Source organism: Callithrix jacchus, chromosome 12, assembly GCF_049354715.1.
Source record: "Callithrix jacchus isolate 240 chromosome 12, calJac240_pri, whole genome shotgun sequence".
NCBI lineage: Eukaryota > Metazoa > Chordata > Mammalia > Primates > Cebidae > Callithrix > Callithrix jacchus.
This window is the reverse complement of record NC_133513.1, coordinates 72057660-72078446: the sequence shown is the minus strand read 5'-3', so window position 1 is coordinate 72078446 and position 20787 is coordinate 72057660. Positions and strand designations below refer to the sequence as shown.

The 20787-nt window shown below is 37.8% G+C and overlaps 2 long non-coding RNA genes across 2 annotated transcripts in view; one reads left to right on the top strand and one right to left on the bottom strand.

Moving 5' to 3' along the window:
* Positions 1-242: 242 nt before the first annotated feature.
* On the bottom strand, positions 243-14967 carry LOC118146336 (uncharacterized). The gene is made up of 3 exons (XR_004732035.3): positions 14855-14967; positions 14615-14717; positions 243-3025 (listed from the first exon to the last, which is right to left on the bottom strand). It is a non-coding gene; the product is annotated as an uncharacterized LOC118146336 (long non-coding RNA).
* LOC144578698 (uncharacterized) overlaps positions 13410-20787 on the top strand; it is a 76473-nt gene continuing 69095 nt past the window's right edge. The window contains exon 1 of the long non-coding RNA XR_013524985.1: positions 13410-15162. This is a non-coding gene — a long non-coding RNA (uncharacterized LOC144578698). The remainder of the gene's footprint in view (positions 15163-20787) is intronic.

The window sequence follows — 20787 nt, the reverse complement described above, 5'->3', positions numbered from 1 at the left end:
CCAGGAGTTTGAGACCAGCCTGGGCAACATAGGGAGACTCCATCTCTACAAAAAAATTAAAAAAATTAGCCAGGTGTGGTCATGCACAGCTGTATCCTAGCTACTCAGAAAACTGAAGCAGGAGGATTGCTTGAGCCCAGGAGTTTGAGTTGCAGTAAGCTATGACTGTGCCACTGCACTCCAGCATGGGCAGCAGAGCAAGACCCTGTCTCTATAAATAAATAAATAAACAAACAGTACTGCTATGAACATTCTTGTACATGTCTTTTGGTGAACATATGAATGGATTTCTATTATACATATATTATGTGTATTCTATATGAATATATGATATAAATATATTGTATATATGCATATATATATTCAGAAGAGAAAATGCTGGATCACAGATTATGCCTATATAAAGCTTTAGTAGATTTTCAAAGTGGTTTCCCATTTAGGAAGGGTCATTTAAGCTGTGGCCTGAAAACCAAAATGGAATGGAAGCTGCATTGAGATTTCCACACTAACATCTCCCTACTGCTATGACGAAAATGTGATCTTTTTTACAGTGGTTAGAGTCAAATGGAGAAGTCCCTTGCCTTTTTTTTGCTGTGGTCTCCCAGTACACTTTAGTGAGAGGAGCCTCTGTCATTTTGGTCAGAACCAGGGAATCAAGAGATGGTGACTGATGACTCAGCTTCCTCAGCTCGGCTTCCCAGAGCTCCACTCACCACATCAGTGAGCCTGGCATGCAGGGGGAGACATAAACACAACCATGGTGTTGATATCAATCCTAGCAGAGATGTCACAAGCCAGGGCCTGGGAAGAGGAGGAAAGAATCAGGATAAAAACTTCAGTGGAAACAAGATTAAATGAGAAACTTGAAAGTCACGACTGTGTAAGTAACAGTGGCAAATGACAACAAAAGGCCTCCACTGCTAAAATAATCAGTGGTACCTGTTTCCAGTCCCCGGCATCTCTGTTTTGGGGAGGTCTTAGGACTCAGGGCTTTGCCAATTGTGTTGCCTGGGATGACAGCCAATTGATGGAAGCTGGAATTCAGGGTTTTCTTCTTAACAGAAGTTAAAGGAGATAAAACAAAAACAAAAGCCCAAACAAAAAAAGCTGGCCACAACATTAATGTCTATCAATGCTATGTGGGTGTGAGGGCCTGCCCCTTTGTCTTAATAGAGAAGTATAAACATACCTGAGGAGTCCCAAAGGCCTGGTAGGAATGGGTCATTTTGAGAAAAAGTTTCCAAAGGGAAAGAAAAATCTAGTTATTTTGCCCTTCAATGTTTTAGAGTTTCCTCAGAGTAGAGAGAAATCTTAGTGTGCTTCTCCTTAAGGTATTGCTCATAAAGTCCCATCTTTTAAAGAAAAGGAACAGTAAAAAATGATTGGTGCATCAAAGTGAGATTTTCTTTTCCAAACGTGTCCTTAAGTGACTGATCCAGGGTCCCTTCAGAATTGCATGCTGTGTCTTTAACCTATTTCTCCTGTTTAGAAAGAAAAGTGTGGCTCACTGCCAGCACAGTGTTCTTGGGGCAAGCGGGAAGTGGGTTTAGGTAGCCAGACAGGTATGCGACAAACTACCTTTCATTACAATACCTCAGGCCAGAGGGATTGGGTCTTATGCCAAAAATCACTTTTGGCTATCTTTCTTTAGTATGTACAAAAATCACGACTCAAAAAGTATTTCAGGCCATCATTTTAAATTTCAGTGGAATGTTCATGTTACTGATTAGAGTTGTGTTTATAGAAAGTATTGAAGGTTGAAGCGTGTATCTATTCTGTAACGGTTGCGTATGTGTTTGTTCTAACAGAATTTCTTGTAAGAAATAATTGCCTTTCATTTATTTATTTCTCTTAAGAGTTCTCAGGGAAAATGAAAGTTAAATTAGCTAAGAAAAAATTCTGATTAGTTGGGTTCCTCCTACCTGTAATATTGATTTCTCTCTATATGGATAAAAGAAGTCAATTTAAACCTGTTGACCCATATGGTCCAGTTTATGTGACATTCAAATAAACACAACTTTGAACACCAAGACTAATCAGAAAGTAATTCAAATATTTACCAAGGACTCTTGAAGAATGTCAAAAGAATATCTAGGAGACGTCCTAACAATTATTTCTACATCTTTCTTTCTATTTCCCACCATTCTGAAGTTCTTTTCAAAGACTTGCTCAACTCACCAAATCTCTTTCTCATCCTTGCATTGCATTCAGGGTTCTGGTTTCTTTCCTCCCTCTCTCCCAACAAAACACAAAAATAAATAAATTTGTTTCTTTATAAAATTGAAAAAAAAAAATCCTAGTCTGTATCTTATCTTCCAATTCCAAGATCCTTCTACTCACTTTCCTGGTTAGCTTCACAGAAGTCCTGGAGACAAGCTAGCAGTCACAGAGAGGGAAGACTGTGAACCTTTATACATTCATGTTTATGGTCCCAGTTGCACAATAATTTTAAATACAATTCAGACAACAGGCTGTTTCCCAGTCACTAAATGACAAGACTTTCTTTGCAATAAGAGGCAAGGCCAACAGTGACCAAAATTCACATTTCTGAAGACTGGAGGAAGGATGAGGGAAGAATTGAAATGTGATATAAGATGAGTAACATCTTTGAGCAGAGGTGGTGTTCTGCCTTAGACCCACCTTTTCCCCTCCTCTCATGAAATCACACATGCTGATGTTTTTCCCTAGAAGCCCTATTTCTTGAAATCTGAGACCATAATCCAACAAATCATTCCCTTGAAAGTTTACTTTCTTTTTGATGGTTATCTGATGTGAAGAAGAAATCCAAAAGAGAGCAGAATTTGAAGGTCGAATTTGGCCATTTCCATGCTAGTTCATATCTGGTGCCCGAGAGTGTCTTCACTAGGATCTCATTTCTCTGTTAAAGTCAAACAGTATCTCATCTCTGCCCTATCCAAGGGCTGGTATGAGCTTACTGCCAGCATTTAATGCCTGAATGTAAAGCTGGGACAGGTAAGGTGCTTCACCTGCAGCATCCAAAAATCAGAGCAGGCAGAGAGGAAGTCTAGGAGCATACAAAGTAAAAACAAATAATATGATTTGATAAGATACAAGCACAATTAAAAGTTAGAAAAGAAAAATACTAAATATACGTTAAATGTATACATGTTGAAGAGATTGCCAGATAAGAAGGTTTTTATAGTGTGGTGGAACAAATGAAGAAATGTTTCCTTACAGAGTTGTATATTAAGAAAATGTCCGTGTCACCTGTATTTGTTTAGAAAGAGTTATTTCGAAAGCACCTGGTTTTCTTAGGATTAAACTGCCTACTCCATAGGGAAGAGTGCCTGTTCATTCATTCATTAACTCACAATATATTAAAATTGTACTTACCATATACCAAGCACAGTATTAGGCACTAGAAATAGGGAATGGAATATGACCAACATGTTCCTTACTTTCTTGGAGCTTACAATATAACAGGGAAGACAGACCTTGTATAGATTATTAGACAATGAATGTGTGCAAAGAGAGTGATGATGGAGAAGTGAATGGTGCTATTGAAGGCATTGTGAGGGAATATAACCAAAAAAGAGGACAGGGTTGCCTTCTTATGAGTTGAACAATTCAGGTGCCACTGCTATCACCGCGGGGCATGGGCTTTCCCCCTTGCCTGGAAAGAATACATTAACATCAGACTAAGCAAAGAGCTCATAAAATGCATGATGGCACACTGACCAATCAAAACATACCAAGCATTCTTTTCCAGAGGATTGGGAAAGAGATTCATTTTGAAATAATTATCTGGCAATAGGTTCAATGTGAAAAAAATAAACATTAAGCCATAATTATTATTCAACAGAACTGGAGACTTATTCATCCTACTTTCTGAAATTGTGTATCTATTTCATAGCACTGGAAGCCCAATACTATGTTTTATGTTCTGTGGATAAAACACGATGTCTGTTTTATTTCACAACATGAATTGAAAGCATTTGTGGGACAGGATGTTGTTTTGGTTCAATAGGTTGTTCAAGGTTCCTCAGGAGTTTTATCCAGTAACTGCTTTCAGCTTTAAGAAATTAATGTTTCCATTTGGTTTTCAGATCCAAAGACTGTGTAAGCAGATTTTTCTGTTTTTGATACCTTATCCAATTGCTAGTGTGGTTTAAGGTAATCAATCATATAACTGAGAGTTAAAGAACTCTGGCTAAGAGTTTTTACACAAATAAAACTTGAATTGGTTTGAGTGGGAATGGTGATTGTTCAAGGATTACAGGAATAAGTTGTAGTCAAACCTCAAAAATGTTTCAGATTTGCAGCTCAGGCACTGGTTGGGAAGGTTATACCATATGATTCAGGTAAGATACTGGCAAGGTTTATGCTAGGAAAATGAGAATATCTGATGAAAACAACAAAATTACTAATTCCCTTGGCTGCCCAGCAAGTCTCCACCTGTCTCTCAGGAATCTTTCTGCCAAATTACGGAAGGAAAATATGTCTTTCTCTGGGGTACCCAGGGAAGATGGCGGTTCCTTTCCAGGCTTCATCCTAAAATTTGCTAGTCATATATTGTGGCAGGCATCTAACACAGCAGAAAGACATAAGATTATAATCCCAAGGAGCTCACTGTTTAATAAAGGAAAATTAACATAAATACTTGCAATGTAGTATAAATACAATGCTGAGAATGTTCATGCTATATTTCAACCAGTAGACAATGCAATTAGCAGTACCAGGATTCAGGAGAGAGAAGGGTGGCAAAGAATACTGCACAGAAGTGAATAACAAAGTGGAAAAGGGGAGGAATACAGGGTTTGCATTTAGGAATACAATGAAATTAGTCAAGATGGTCACTGCCTACCTTCTTTCAGGACCGTTTTCCTCTTCAAGGGTCTATTAAGCCTATTTTCCAGGGCTCAATACTTTCCTGTTGTCCTCTAGAGGCCCAGAGTTCACTCTGGAGTCCTACCTTGGTCTGCCCTTACTCAGCCCAGGATTGTCACCTGTTCTGATCTTTCTCCCAAATTGTATGCTGACTTATTGTATTAGTTTCCTTTCGTTGCAGTAACAATTACAATTAATATAGGGCTTAAAACAGCACAAATTTATTATCTTATTGTTCTGAAGGTCAGAGTCTGAAATTACATCATTGGGATAAAAAGGTGTCGGCACAGCTGCACTCCTTTCTGGAAACTCAAGGGCAGTCTATTTTCTTGCTTTTTCTAGCTTCTAGAGGCTGCCTACATTCTTTAGCTTGTGGCCCCTTCCCATCTCCAAAGCCAGCGATAGCCAGTCAAGTCCTTCTCACGCTGTGTCCCCCTAGCTCTGCTTTTGCCATCACATTTTACCCGGATTCCCACGTCCTCTTTCACCAATCACCCTGTGATGACATTGAGCCCAGCTGGCTATTCCTGGATTCTGTCTTTTAAGTTCAGCTGATTAATAACCTCAATTCTATCTGTAACCTTAATTCTCTCTTGCCATGAAATGTAATATAGTCACAGGTTCTGGGGATTAGAATGTGGTCATTTTTGGGGGTAATCATTTTTCTGCCTACTGCACCCACCTTCATGTTTACTATTAATCAAAATTTACTTGTATGTTCTTCAGTGACTCCTCATTAAACTAAAAAGTGGACCTAATAATTTCACCCAGCAGAAGGTGTTAAAGGGAGATATGTAGGACCTGTCTCTACTTATTCTCCTATACCTATTTACATTTCATGAGTCAAGCATGGTTCTCTTCTATCTGGACACAAATGAGCCTTCAGAATATTTTTTCTCATCCTGGCAACCACTTCCTTATGACCTCTGTGATCTCTATATCTTGCCTACCCCACTCTCCTCCTTGAGCAACTACTGATCTTTTTTGCGTCTCTATAGATTAGTTTGGATTTCCCAGAATTTTATGTTAGTGGAATCATACAGTGTGTACTCTCACCCAAACTTCTTTCATTCGGTATAAGTAGTTTATTATTCACCCATGTGTCATTCAATAGTTGCATTGGTTTTGGATAAATATTCTGGATCAGTTTTCCATTATATGGATATACCATAATTTGTTTATATATTGACCTTTTGATGATCATTTGAGTTGTTTTACATTTTGGCTATTAAATATAAAGCTGCTATAAAAATTCAGGTATAAGTAGTTGAAAGGACATAAATTTCCATTTTTCTTGAGTAAATACCTAGTAGGAATTAAATAGCTGGATATATGACATGTATATGTTTAACTCCTTAAGAAACTGTCAAAATCTTTTCCAAAGTGGTCTTACCATTTTAAATTTTCTCTAGCAGTAAATACAAATTCTAGTTTTTCTACATCCTCACCAATACTTGGTAAGGTCTGTCTTTTAAATTTTTACTGTTCTGATAGGTATGTAGTGATACCTCATTGTGGTTTTAATATGCATTTCTCTAATGGTTAATGCTGTTGAGCTTTTCATGTGCCATTTGTATATCTTCTCTGGTGAAGTGTTCAATTAAATCTTTTGCCCAATTGTTTTTTTTTTTTTTTTGAGATGGAGTTTTGCTCTTGTTCCCAGGCTGGAGTACAGTGGCATGATCTTGGCTCACTGTAACTTCTGCCTCCCGATTCAAGCAATTCTCCTGCCTCAGCCTCCTGAGTAGCTGGGATTGCAGGCATCTGCCACAATGCCTAGCTAATTTTTTTGTATTTTTAGTAGAGACAGGGTTCCATCATGTTGGCCAGGCTGCCTCGAACTCCTGACCTCAGGTGATCTACCTGCCTTGGCCTCCCAAAATTCACGGATTACAGGCGTGAGCCACTGCTCCCGGACCTTTTGCCCAATTTTTAATTGGAATGTTTGTTCTCTTATTGTAGAGTTTTGAGAGTTCTTTATATATTCCAGATTCAAGTTTGTTATCAGATGTAGGCTTTGCAGAGATTTTCTCCCAGTCTGTGGCTTGCCTTTTAATTTTTGTTCTTTCATTTCATTTTCATTCTTTCATTTACAAAACAATGTTATTCAAAGAGCAAAAGGATTCCATTTTGATGAAGTCCAATTTGCCAGTTTGTTCTTTTATGAGTTGTCCTTTTGGTGTCATACCTAAGAAATCTTTACCTTACCAAGGTCATCATAAGTATTTCATATCTTTATTAATCTTATAAATGTTAACACTTCCAGATTTCAATTTCTGATACTTTGTTGCTAGTATATAGATGTCATGCTGTTAAATTCCTCTCCATCATGTCCAGAGGCACACAATGCTTGGTTATCCCACTCTTAGTGATGTTAAGATTAACCAATGAGTTTAGATAGTGTCAATATGGTCTATTCATTAAAAACGTTCTCCATCAACCTTTTACTTAATATTTTTGGACCACTCAAATTGCCAACATAAATTATTTCATTAGCGGTTGCAAGCTGTTGACTTTTTGATTCTGTTATTCTTCTTGCATTTATTAGCTGTGATTTATTTATGAAGAAATTTTTCTGGTCCCCTATTTCATTAACCTGAAATATAGCTTATGGAAAAAGCAGTATAAATACTTGATTCTCTTTTTTAATTTATTATTTTATAATACATATTTAATATTCTAGAAACTATTAAAAGTCTTCCGTAATGTATTATTTTTGGACTATCTTAATGAACACATGAATTTGTATTTAGTTGATGTATTTCAATTCATTGGAACCATTACTTTTTTGATGCTTGAATTGTCTGTCTTTGGCCAGTATGAGCCCTTTCTTAATGGTCTTCTTTCAATATGACTCTAGTAGCCATTCATAACTTTCTTGCTTTTAGGAGGGACAAGATATCCCAGATTCATCCTGTACATTTCCTATTCTAGATTTGGAATGACTATTTCTATAAGGTGCTCTGGTTCCCTTTCTGGAGAAATGGTATGAAACGATTGCAATCCAGATGCTGGGGACACTATTACTCCTGCACTGTGATTGTTTCTTTTAATGGGGTGTATGTTCATAATCAGAACTTAATTTTAATTCTGTCAAGTTTAATAATGCTTTTATTAATGACTAATCCTTTTTGGTGTCTTGTTTAAGAAAATTTCCTTACTTGGAAGTTACAAAAATATTTTCCCATATGATGTTCTGAAAGGATTGAATATTTTGCCTTTACTGCTTAGGGCTGTGAATTAACTGGAGTTGATTTTGTTATATGGTTAGGGTTCCAGTATCATTTTTCCCCAAAATAATGCTCAACTCTTCTATAATTATTTATTGAAAGGTCCACTTATTTCTAACCTCTCTGTACTACTATCCCTGTAATAAATCAAATATCTTTATGTGTGTAGGTTGGTTTCTAGAGTGTACATATTTTATTCTATTGGTCTATTTGCTTATCCTTGTACAAGTACCTCATTCTTTTATGTTCTATAGCCTTCAGTAAACCCTAGTATGCAGTAGAGCCAGTCTTCCAACAATAATTGTGTCTTGGTTATCCTTGCCTCTTTGCATTTTTATATATTTTAGAATTGGCTTGTCAATATTCCTCCCCCAAATCCCAAGATTGTAACTGAACTACATTGAAACTAGATTAATTTGTGGGGAATTGCTATATTTATAATATTGAGTCTTCCAATCAAGGTACAATAAATCTCTACATTTGTTTAAGTCTCCTTTAATTTTCCTTGTTATAAATTTATGGTTCTTTCCATCAAAATCTTATAAACCTTAAATTATGGTTAATTTTAGTTATGTAATATGTTTGATATTACAATATATGGCCGGGCGCGGTGGCTCAAGCCTGTAATCCCAGCACTTTGGGAGGCCGAGGTGGGTGGATCACGAGGTGAAGAGATCGAGACCATCCTGGTCAACATGGTGAAACCCCGTCTCTGCTAAAAATACAAAAAAATTAGCTGGGCATAGTGGCGTGTGCTGTAATCCCAGCTACTGAGGAGGCTGAGGCAGGAGAATTGCCTGAACCCAGGAGGCAGAGGTTGCGGTGAGCCGAGATCATGCCATTGCACTCCAGCCTGGATAATGAGTGAAACTTTGTCTCAAAAAAAAAAAAAAAAAAGATATTACAACAAATGGTATAATATTCCATTTTATTTTCTAAATGTTGCTTATATATAGAAATAAATTATAATTGATTTTTTATTTAGTAGCCTTCTAAACTGAATTATTTACTCAAATAATTTATCTCTGAATTATTTTGTATTTTTATAAACATAATCATATCACCTGCAAATAATGCCATTTATATTTTGCATTTAGTTTTTATATGTCGTATTTTTTAACCTTGTTTACTGTTTTGTCTAGGACCCCTAAGGCAATGTTGACTAGAAGTGGGCTAGTAACACCTGTTTTTGTTCCTTATATCAAAGAGAAAACTTTATGTCTCCCCATTAAGATTTGTTTGCTTGTGAAGTTTAAATTTTTATTTTTATTATTTTTCAGACAGAAAAAGATCCTCTCAATTCCTACTTTGCTAAGCTTTTCCTTTTTAATCACAAAATAATTCAAATCTTATTAAATGGCTTTTTTATTGCATCTATCAAATTGATCATATGGTTTTTGTTTAACCTCTTAATATAGCAAATTACATTGATTAATGTTAAGTGTTAAACCAACACTTAACCAATTTTGACTTGCTGGCATAAACCCCATTGATTAAGTTACATTACCCAGCCCAGCACAGTGGCTCACGCCTATAAGCCCAGCAGTTTGGGAGGCTGAGGCAGGCAGGGGGATCACTTGAGGTCAGGAGTTCGAGACCAGCCTGGCCAACATGGTGAAACTCTATCTCTACTAAAAATACAAAAATTAACCAGGTGTGGTGGTGGGCGCCTGTAATTCCAGCTACTCAGGGAGGCTGAGGCAGGAGAATCACTTGAACCCAGAAGGCAGAGGTTGCAGTGAGCTGAGATCGTGCCACTGCACTCCAGCCTAGGTGACAGAGCAAGACTCCATCTCAAATAAAAGAAAATTACATTACCCTTTTGCTATATTGGTAGATTCAGGTTGCTGCTTTAGTGGGATTTTAAGAATTAGTGAAAGTGAGTTCATGTTTCAATCTCTCATCTTTACTGCCAAGTTAGTACTCAATAATTTTTTGACCGCGAATTTACTGTAATGGCACCTTCATTCCATTGTAGTATTCCTTGCCACTCTTCTCTCTCCTGAATCCTGGTACTGCTAATTGCATTGTCTCCTGCTTGAAAATGTAACATGAATATTCCCAGCATTGTACTTACACAACATTGCAAGTATTTTATTTATGCTAATTTATTAGACAGTGAGCTCCTTGGGATTATAATCTTATGTCTGTGTGCTGTTAGATGCCTGCCACAGTGCATGACTAGTAAATTTGTAATGAAAGGAAGGCTAGAAAGGAACCTCCATCTTCCTGGGATATATATTGAAAATCCCTTATTGCAACATCGCTGCTTGGCAGTTGCTAAGAATGACAGCCGCCAAATGGTGTACAAGAATGTGTCGAAAGGCCCCATGGGGTGTGATAAATTGCACTGGTATAAGTCATCCTGTTTAACCTTTCAAAGCATTTTTACAATTATCCTCTTACTTGACCCTCACAACTGAGAAATAGGTAAATTAGTAGCTTTAGCCCTCCCTTACACATAAGTAAACAAGGCCCAGAGAAACTAAATATTTACCTAAGACTATATGCTAGTTTGGGGCCAAATTTGGTCTAGAATTCAGGTTTCCAGATGTTTAAACCCAGGCTCTTTTTAATAGACCAGTGGTTCTCAAACTATGACTCATAGGGGCTGCTATTAAACAGGGATGGAAGAGAAGATCGAGGGTGAATGATCAGACATCTGGGCCCCCTCCCTACTCATGTTACAGTTCTGCTTTTGTCTCTCCATATAATTTATCACTGGGAAAATAGCTCTCTTGCTGATAACAACACGTTGCCATTAGTCTTTAAGCACACACTTGCTTTCTGGCACCATGTGATGTTTCAGGCTTGTATATTCTGTGTCCTGGAACTGGTTTTAGCCATTTCTCCAAGGAGTTCTGGTTTGTTTTGGTGGAAATGAGATTTAGATTCCAGTATCTGGGCTCTAGGTGGGCTCATTGCTACTGGTGCTTCATTGCTTCTAGCTCTTTACAGGAGACAGTGATAGGAAATTGCTTTTCTAAAAATAAATAAATAAGATAAAAAGATAAAAGAAAAGGCTGGGTTCCTAGTGATACTTGTAATTCAAATGCATTACCACGTGATTATTTCTTATCTTCTCCCATTCCAGTTTTGCATCGCCTTCTTCCATAGAGAAAACGCTGCTTCTCAAACAAAACCACAAGCAATATTTGTTCACTTCCTCTATCTTACAATACACACAAAATAGTTTTTGAGCTACAATACCATATACCTGTTAAAAACAAAACTAGTAAATACAGTCAACTTTCCTTGCAATCCATTTTATTCTTGTACTATATAATACTAAGGTTATATAGTCAGAGAATATAGTCAAAGAAACAAAAAAAATCAATTTTGCTTGACTTTCAAAAAGATGTCTATAATTTTATATGCTTTATTGGTTAATGTATATGTATATATATACGTATGTTTGTGTTTGTATATGTGTGTGTATGTGTGTGTGTGTGTGTGTGTGTACACTGAGAGAAGTCCTAATCTCTGTTTCTTCAGTCTCTACTTTGATCCCAACTACTCTATATAAATATTTTAATCTATTTTTGGTTACCTCTTTTTCACTTCTTTTTTGACAATAAATGAATATTGTATATACATGTATATACACTCTTATTTTCTCTTCTTTATTATAATAAAGATAGCATATTCTGTACACATTCTATTACATTTCGCTTTAATACTTAAAAGTAAATTTAAATTATCAATTTACAATTTTATGTTTAGTATTTCTTATTTCTTGTTTAAGAATTCTTTACCTGCTCAAAGGTCACAAAAATTTTCCACTGTATTATTCTCTAAAATTTTTTAAAGTTTTGTCTCTTACAGTTCAGCTTTTAATCTCTCTAGAGTTGGTTTTGTATATGATATGAGGGAGTGACCCATTCCATTTTTAAAATGGGTTTCCATTTATCTAATGTACTTCATCAAACAGTCTATTCTTTACCCACTGATCTTCAGTGTCAGTTCACTCTATATCAAGTTTCCACACATTCATGGATCTGCTCTGGACTTTCTATTGTTTTATTTGTCATTCCATCTATTCCTGAGAAAATCTTCTGTCTAAAACGTTCAGACATATTTTTATTTTATTAACTTTCATTTTAGGTTCAGGGGTATATCTGCAGGTTTGTTATATAGATAAATTTTGTGCCATGGAGGTTGACGTACAGATTATTTCATCTCTCAGGTAATAAGCATAGTACTTGATAGATAGTTTTTTGATCCTCCCCCACCTCCCACCCTCCGCCCTCAAATAGGCTCCAGTGTTTGTTGTTCCCTGGTGTCCCTATGTATTTGATGTTTAGCTCCCACTTAGAAGTGAGAATATGCGGTACTTGGTTTTCTGTTCCTGTGTTCAGTTCACTTAGGATAATGGCCTCCAGCTCCATCTATGTTGCAAAGAACACTATCTCAGGCCGGGCGCGGTGGCTCAAGCCTGTAATTCCAGCACTTTGGGAGGCCGAGGCGGGTGGATCACGAGGTCAAGAGATCCAGACCATCCTGGTCAACATGGTGAAACCCCGTCTCTACTAAAAATACAAAAAATTAGCTGGGCATGTAATCCCAGCTACTCAGGAGGCTGAGGCAGGAGAATTTCCTGAACCCAGGAGGCGGTGGTTGCGGTGAGCTGAGATCGCGCCATTGCAATCCAGCCTGGGTAACAAGAGCGAAACTCTATCTCAAAAAACAAACAAACAAACAAACCAAAAATGCGATTTCATTATTTTTTATGGCTGCATAGTATTTTACAGTATATAGGTACCACATTTTCTTTATCCAGTCTATCATTGATGGGCATTTAGGTTGATTCCATGTCTTCGCTATTGTGTATAGTACTGTCATAAACATACACATGCATATGTCTTTATGGTGAACTGATTTATATTCCTTGTGGTATATACCCAATAATAGGATTGCTGTGTTGAATGGTAATCCTGTTTTAACATCTTTCAGAAATCACCAACTGCTTTCCACAATGGCTGAAGTAATCTACATTACCGCCAGCAGTGTAGAAATTCTCCCTTTCCTCCACAACCTTGTCAGCTATCAGAGTGGTTTTTTTTTCTTTTACACTTTTTAGTAATAGCCATTCTGACTGGTGTGAGATGGTATCTCATTGTGGTTTGATTTGCATTTTTCTAATGATTAATGACGTTGATATGGTTTGGCTCTGTCCTTACCTAAATCTCGTTTTGAATTCCCAGATACTGTGGGAGGAACAGAAGGGAGGTAATTGAATCATAGGGGCAGGTCTCTCCCTTGCTGTTCTTGTGATAGCAAATAAGCTTCATGAGATCTGATGGTTTTATAAAGATGAGTTTCCATGTGCAAGCTCTCTTCTCTTGTCTGATGCCATGTGAGAGGTACCTTTCACCTTCTGCCATAATTGTGAGGCCTCCCCAGCCATGTGGAATTGTAAGTCCATTAAACCTCTTTTTTTTTTTTTTTTTTGTAAATTGCTCGGTCTCTGGTATGTCTTTATCAGCAGCATGAAAATATAGATGTTGAACATTTTTTCATATGCTTGTTAGATGCATATATGTCTTCTTTTGAAAAACGTCAGACTGTATTTTAGTTCTAAAATTTCCATTTAAAACATCAGTAACTGTTTCTCTGCTGGAGGATTTTCTACTTTTTAATTCATTATGAACGTATTTTTTTCCTATGTTTCCGAGGGGAGTTTTGATAGAATCCTTTTCTGCTAATTCCAATATCTGGCCAGTTTCCACTGATTGATTTTCTCTGGAATATGTATCACATAATTCTGTTTCTTCACATTACTCTAATTATTTTCTTTCTTTCTTTATAATTTTGGATTACCCTAGACGTTGTAAGTGAAATTTTAGACTCTGAATTCTGTTATATTCTTCTGAACAGTGCTGAATTCGCTGAAAATTAAATTTCCTGGACTGTAACTTCTAACTCAGTTTACCTTGAAGGTGAAATCTAGTTTAACACCTTTATCCCTAGCAGGCTGTTGAAGGTCTGCGCTACGCATGCATAGTTTAGGGGTCAGCCAGCGATTTGGGCAGAGTTTATATGAAGAATTTGCAACTCTCCTTTCTGGTTATCTCCTTTCCTGGACTTCTCTCCTCACTTTTAGCTGCTGTGGTGGTTCCCAAACTCTGTTATTTGATACTTCAAGCCACTAAGATTATAGACATCTATTTGAGTTTTTTTTTTTTCTCAGATGGAGTTTCGCTCTTGTTACCCAGGCTGGACTGCAATGGTGTGATCTCGGCTCACCGCAGCCTCCGCCTCCTGGGTTCAAGCAATTCTCCTGCCTCAGCCTCCCAAGTGGCTGGGACTACAGGTGCATCCCACCATGCCCAGCTAATTTTTGTATTTTTAGTAGAGACGGGGTTTCACCATGTTGACCAGAATGGTCTCAATCTCTTGACCTCGTGATCCACCCGCCTCAGCCTCCCAACGTGCTGGGATTACGGGCGTGAGCCACCACGCCCAGCCTCTATTTGAGTTTTAACCAACTAATGCCTGCCCTCAAATAAAGAATAATTAAAAAATAGATAACTCACCCAGTTCCATTTTCTTCATCTAGGTTTAGGGCTCCCACTCCATTTTCTGCCTGCTTTTAGTTGCTTTCCAGTTGTTCCAGGAAAAATTTTTTTAATATTTTGCCTAGAAATTTTGTGGTTTTATGTGGAGAGTTAGTTTGATAGGAGCTACTCAGTTATTACTAGGAGCAAATAACCTGATTATTATTGTATTTATTTAGCTTCTGATCAGTCTTATGTCTTGCATGACAAACCTCTTACCTTATTTTGACTCTTCAGAGTGTCTTAACTATTCTTGTGTAGAACCTGAAGTTTTATCCAGTATACCTCTCAGGTCCTTCTAAATGGAAGGACCTGTGAATTAGCCATACCAAAGAAAGTGGCATAGAGCCTCTGTGCTGTCCATGCATCCCTACTGCAGGGATTATGACAGTTTGAGGTACCATCATAATATACATATGCATGTCAGGTGTGTTAGGGGAAGGCTGTTTAAAGCAGGAGTGAACATTTGAGGAAAAGAAGCTTGTGGTTGGGAGAAGCAACTGGGAAGTCTGAAAATAAAGACAGAGGTGAGTTAGTAGGCTACTACAGGAATCAGGTGAGATGAGAAGCTGAGCCAAAGCAACATTAATGAGAAAGGGACCAGATTGGAAAGAGAATTAAAAATTGATAAACTGGCCAGGCGTGGTGGCTTATGCCTGTAATATACTGTAAGTACTATAATCCCAGTACTTTGGGAGGCCGAGGTGAGAGGATCACTTGAGCTCAGGAGTTTGAGACCAGCCTGGGCAACATAATGAAACCCTATTTCCAAAAAAATAAAAAAATTAGCCAGGTGTGGTGACACACGCCTGTAGTCCCAAGTACTTGAAAGGTCAAGGCAGGGGAATCACTTGAGCCCGGGAGGTTGGGTCTTCAGTGAGCTGTGACTGTGCCACTGCACTTTAGCCAGGGTGATAGAGTGAGACTTTGTCTCAAAAAAACAAAACAAAAGAAACAAGAAAAACTTGATAACCTCTGTATACAGATTGAAAGTGATATTTATAAGGATAAGAAACATTTTCTCCCATCACTCAAATCACAGCAGGTGTCAACATCTTACTTTGCTGATGCATGTAATAATATCATAGAAAGTCTAGAAAATAGAAAAAAAAATTCCACTATCTTTATATAACTAAAAGTGTTTTATATTATCTTCCAAGCCTTATTTAGAAACAAATATATATATTTTATAGCTACAACCACACACAAGTTTGAAGGCCTTTGATACATCATAATTTTGAATTATTTCTATCATCTCACATGAGTGAGCAATTATCATTATGCTGATATTTGTAATTATGTCCTTTTAAACGTCTGCATAGAATTCCATCATTTCATCACCCCAACCTTTTAAACTATTATTCAACTTATTGGACATTTATATTGCTACAATTATAAATAACACCACGAACATGTTTATGTATATAGTCTTTCTCTTCTATGGGGGATATATCTTTAGCTGTTAAGATATTCATGGTGAAAGGTAGAAACATTTAATATTGTTTAATGTATATTAATATTTAGTCACCAGAGCTCTGGCATTATAAAGCCCTAGAGTGATACGTGTGAGAATCTTTGAATTTCAGATCATTACTGAGAGAAAGGACTTTGCTTTGTAGCTCCAAGATCTAGTACTGTGGCTAGGCATATTAGACCAGTAATAGCTGTGTTTTGAATACGTAAATCAATGAGTAAATGAATGATTAATTCACTTGTCTTATGATGAGAGTATCAACATGTTTCTTGCCATCTGGATGCAGTTTGATTTCAAGTGTCCCCTGTGATATTGGCAAGGCCTGGAGAGCCATTAAGACAAAGAGTTTACTTCTGTGAACGGAGTTCTACAGAAGTCTGGAATGTTGCCCCGAGAGAACAATCTGCAACAGTATCTGTCTGAGATTTTTGGTTTTGTTTCCTCCACCATTATAAACCCAAGCGTGTTCATGGGCTCCCTTCTGAATAAAAGAAGGTGATATTTCCTGGCTGAAGGTAACTTTCCCATTACATTTTACTTCAGTGTAGCAGGCACACTAAGCATGGGTCAGAATGTTTGAATGTTTTGGCTCTGTTCTCTTGTGGACTTCAGAAAACAACTAAGTTCATTCTCAACTTAAACTGGGTAACTTTTTGTTTTGTGATGATTTTTCTTGTAAAGGGAGAAAAATAATTTTGGTTCCAATCAGATTGTAAAAAAAAAAGACTTAATTTAAGATTTAGCTGATTAGAATCAGGCTTTTGAGATGGAGATTTTATATCAATATCATTTGTCTTTTACTAGCATTAATAATTACTATTTATAGCACTCTGTTCCAGTCACTGTTCTAGTACTTTTTTTTTACTTTGGTCATCTCAGCAATCCTATGAAGTAGATATTACTTTCATTTTGTAACTATCAGGAAAATGATGCTTAGAGATCTTAAGTCACCTATCCATAAGCACATGGAAATGGTTCAGTCGGAATTCAAAACTAAGTCTGGGCTGGGTGCGGTGGCTCAAGCCTGTAATCCCAGCACTTTGGGAGGCCGATTGGGTGGAACACGAGGTCAAGAGATCGAGACCATCCTGGTCAACATGGTGAAACCCCGTCTCTACTAAAAATACAAAAATTAGCTGGGCATGATGGTGCGTGCCTGTAATCCCAGCTACTCAGGAGGCTGAGGCAGGAGAATTGCCTGAACCCAGGAGGTGGAGGTTGCAGTGAGCCAAGATCGCGCCATTGCACTCCAGCCTGGGTACAAGAGCGAAACTCCGTCTCAAAAAAAAAAAAAAAAACTAAGTCTGTCTGATACTGATATCTATGCTCACATATCCAGTTGATTTTTAAAAAATTTTTATTTATTTATTTATTTTGAGACAGGGTCTCACTCTCTCACCCAGGCTGGAATTCAGTGGCACAATCTTGGCTCACTGAAGGCTCACTGCAACTTCTGCCTCCCAGCTTCAAGCAATTCTCCCATCTCAGCCTTCCAAGTAGCTGGGATTACAGGTGCATGCGACTCACCACACCCAACTAATTTTTTTTTTTTTTTTTTTGGTAGAGACAGGGTTTTATTGTGTTGGCCAGGCTGGTCTTGAACTCCTGACCTCAGGAGATCTGCCCACCTCAGCCTTGCAAGGTGCTGGGATTACAGGCATGAACCACTCACACATCCATTTGAAAAGCACTTTCACATAAATTTTATTTTCTCATTAACAGTTGGAATATAGGAAAGAGGACTGTTCTTAGTCGTGCCTGGCATAGGTAAAGACAGAGATTTACAGATTGTGTTTTTTGCCATCCAAGGTCACACTGGAAAGAGTTATCAGAGTCAGAGTATAAATGAAAACCTTCTGGTCTTCATCCTATACCCTTTCCACTCTTCTCATGGACTCCCTAGGGATCTTCTCTTTCAATCTCTCACTTTATGTTTGAGCAAATAGAAGCACAGAATATTGCAATGATTCATCAAGGTCATACAGCTGGTTAGCAAACTAATGCTATAGCCTGGATTTTTTTTACCAACCGAGCTAGTGTCTTTCCTATTACATCTATGTGGCAAACAAAACCTGATTGTTAAGGAATGTTCAATGTGAGTTGCAATCCAAACCAGGGAAGACATTAATACAGGCCATCCAGTACAGAGCCCTTCACTCATCATGTTCACTTGTAACAAACGTCCTCCCTCATTTGAGAAACCCAGTTGATCTGCTCATCATGAATGTTGAGTATGAATGTGTCCTTCACTGTGGACCAATCCCGAGTGGGTCCCCCATTGTCAGTATATGGAGAGACTCAGGAATAGCAACTCTCCCTTCCTCAGTGAAGACCTCGAAACAGTCAAAGTAAATAGAATTTTCCGCATCAACAGCTGTATTTATTTTGGACTGTTTCTCCACCTACAACGCCCATTTGCTGTTCTCGGAGCTTCTGAACCTGTTTATTTTCAACCTCCCAGAGGCAGCCAGCTGTTGTATTTCCATTTCATGGTAAAAAGAAGCCAACATTTTCTTCTGGAGGGAAGCAACCCATTTTCAGATCTTAAAGGGTATCACCCAAAGGAGAGTTTACCAACTGTTTATTTCCTGCTCTCAAATATCTTATTCAAGTTGCTTAACTGATGTAATTGGAGACAGAGCTTGAGCGCTGAAAATTACACAATAATATGGAAGAGCTAAGGAGCAATATAAGCTCGAGATTTAAGTGATGTCAAGTGAATGTGATTGAACAGATCCTCTCATCAGTAGGCTGAATTAAGCCTATAGGAATATTTTGTTTGGGGTCCAAGTTTGTTGGTTGGTGTGTTTGTTTTTCAGTGAGCCAATATTTAAAAATTGAGAGACTTTACCTAATAAATCTAGATTTCTGGCTTCTTTTGAAATACCAGAAGATCTGCCTAAATGTGTTTGTCCTCATTTAGGGCATCGGTGGGCTGGTGTGGTGGGTGTGTTAGATGAAACATACCCTCCCCAGTTTGCTATAAGTACTCCCTGTTTTCTTCCCAATGTTGAGGTCAACTCTTAGTTGCCTTGTACCTTCACACTTGCAGTGTTGTTGAACTTATTCTCATTCACTTCAGTTTTGTGCTGGATCCATGGGAATGTGAGTATTTCAACCCTATTGGGGTCATTCGTGCCTTAAGGGCTGGTGTGGATGTCACCCTTGTTGAATGCCCATTATAATATAATAAGCATTGTACTAGGCATGTACATATTTACTACTCACAGAAAACCCTACCAGGTAGGCATTTTCATTATTATTTTACAAATGGGAAAAATGAGACTCAGAAAGGGTATAAGACCATCTAGAAGTCATCCAGTTTGTGAATAGCTAGGATTCAAATGCTGGCTGCCTGATTTCTTCCCTTATAGATACTGCCTCCCAGAACTCTAGGAAGTGACAAAGTTGAGTCTTGAAATCCAGCCTAGTGAATATTCTAAAAAGTCATACTCTATCACAGGCACAGATCTTGCTATGTGTAAAGAGATAGCTAGCAAATACCTCGTGATGAATCAAGAGGACCTAGAAGGAAAGAACCACTTCCACTGGGAAATGACTTAATGACCAAAATAATTTCTGAAAAGAACACACTGCAGTAGTCCTTAAATTGTAAGTAGGCAAACCCATCACCAAGGAGTTAGCCTGTGCTTCTGGGATAGATTGAAAATTTTGGACATAGCAGGGTACTGAACTAGTAGAAAATACATTTGGGTATTTTGATGAGAAGATTAGAATCTTGTGGAGATGCTAAATGAAGACTACAAATTCCATATGATTTAGGCAGATAAAGGAGCAGTAAAACCTATATTCTAAATTCTAAGCCAATCATCCCTGGGAAGTGGCCACCAGAAGCTGGACCTCAGAGACTGAAGCCTGATGTCAAAGCCCCTCACTTTGCATACAGCTCATTCTAGGTAGTGGAAATACAAAATACTTAAATGTCAGTTATTCTGTTTTATATTTTTAAAAAGAGTTTTGGAAGTTGCACAGCTTGAATTCAAATCCAGGACACCCTGGGTTATTTCTGTTATATGCTACCTTCCAGAAAACAGATGGTAGAGAGTGGAGGGAAAGGCATTCCAGGTAGGCAATGTCATGTTAGAAAACTTCAGATTCAACTTGGGTAGATAAGAAAACAAAATAGCAGAGACTGAAGCCTCTAAAATTTCTAACACCATGGTATTTGATGACAGCAGCTACTTGTTTTATTACTTACCCTGTTACCACAGAGGACTGACTATGCTGGACCTCACTGAAATTCCCAAGGGACACGTCTCCAATGACCACACTGCCCATTTCACTCTCCGTTCCCCTAGCCATGGCCATTTACCCCACTTGCATGATCCACCCTACTCCAAGGTTTTGGATCAATTCTCTTCCTTGTCAAGGTAAGTTGCAGATTAGTAGGTACATCACAAGCCAGCTTTAAGTTGAGTAATGTTTAACAGCAACAACAAAACCAAAAATAGCAATTACCATAACAGTAAAAATAGTAGTTACTTTTCCTGAGCTATGTCTATGTACTAAACACTTTGCTATTAAATAAAATAATAAATATATGCTTTACTCCATATAATGATATCACTTTGTGAGTTACACATTATGGGGAGACAATTATCTGTGGGCTTCTTGCATTTCTGCATACCTTGTAAGTGAGGCTGCGTGTATAACAAAC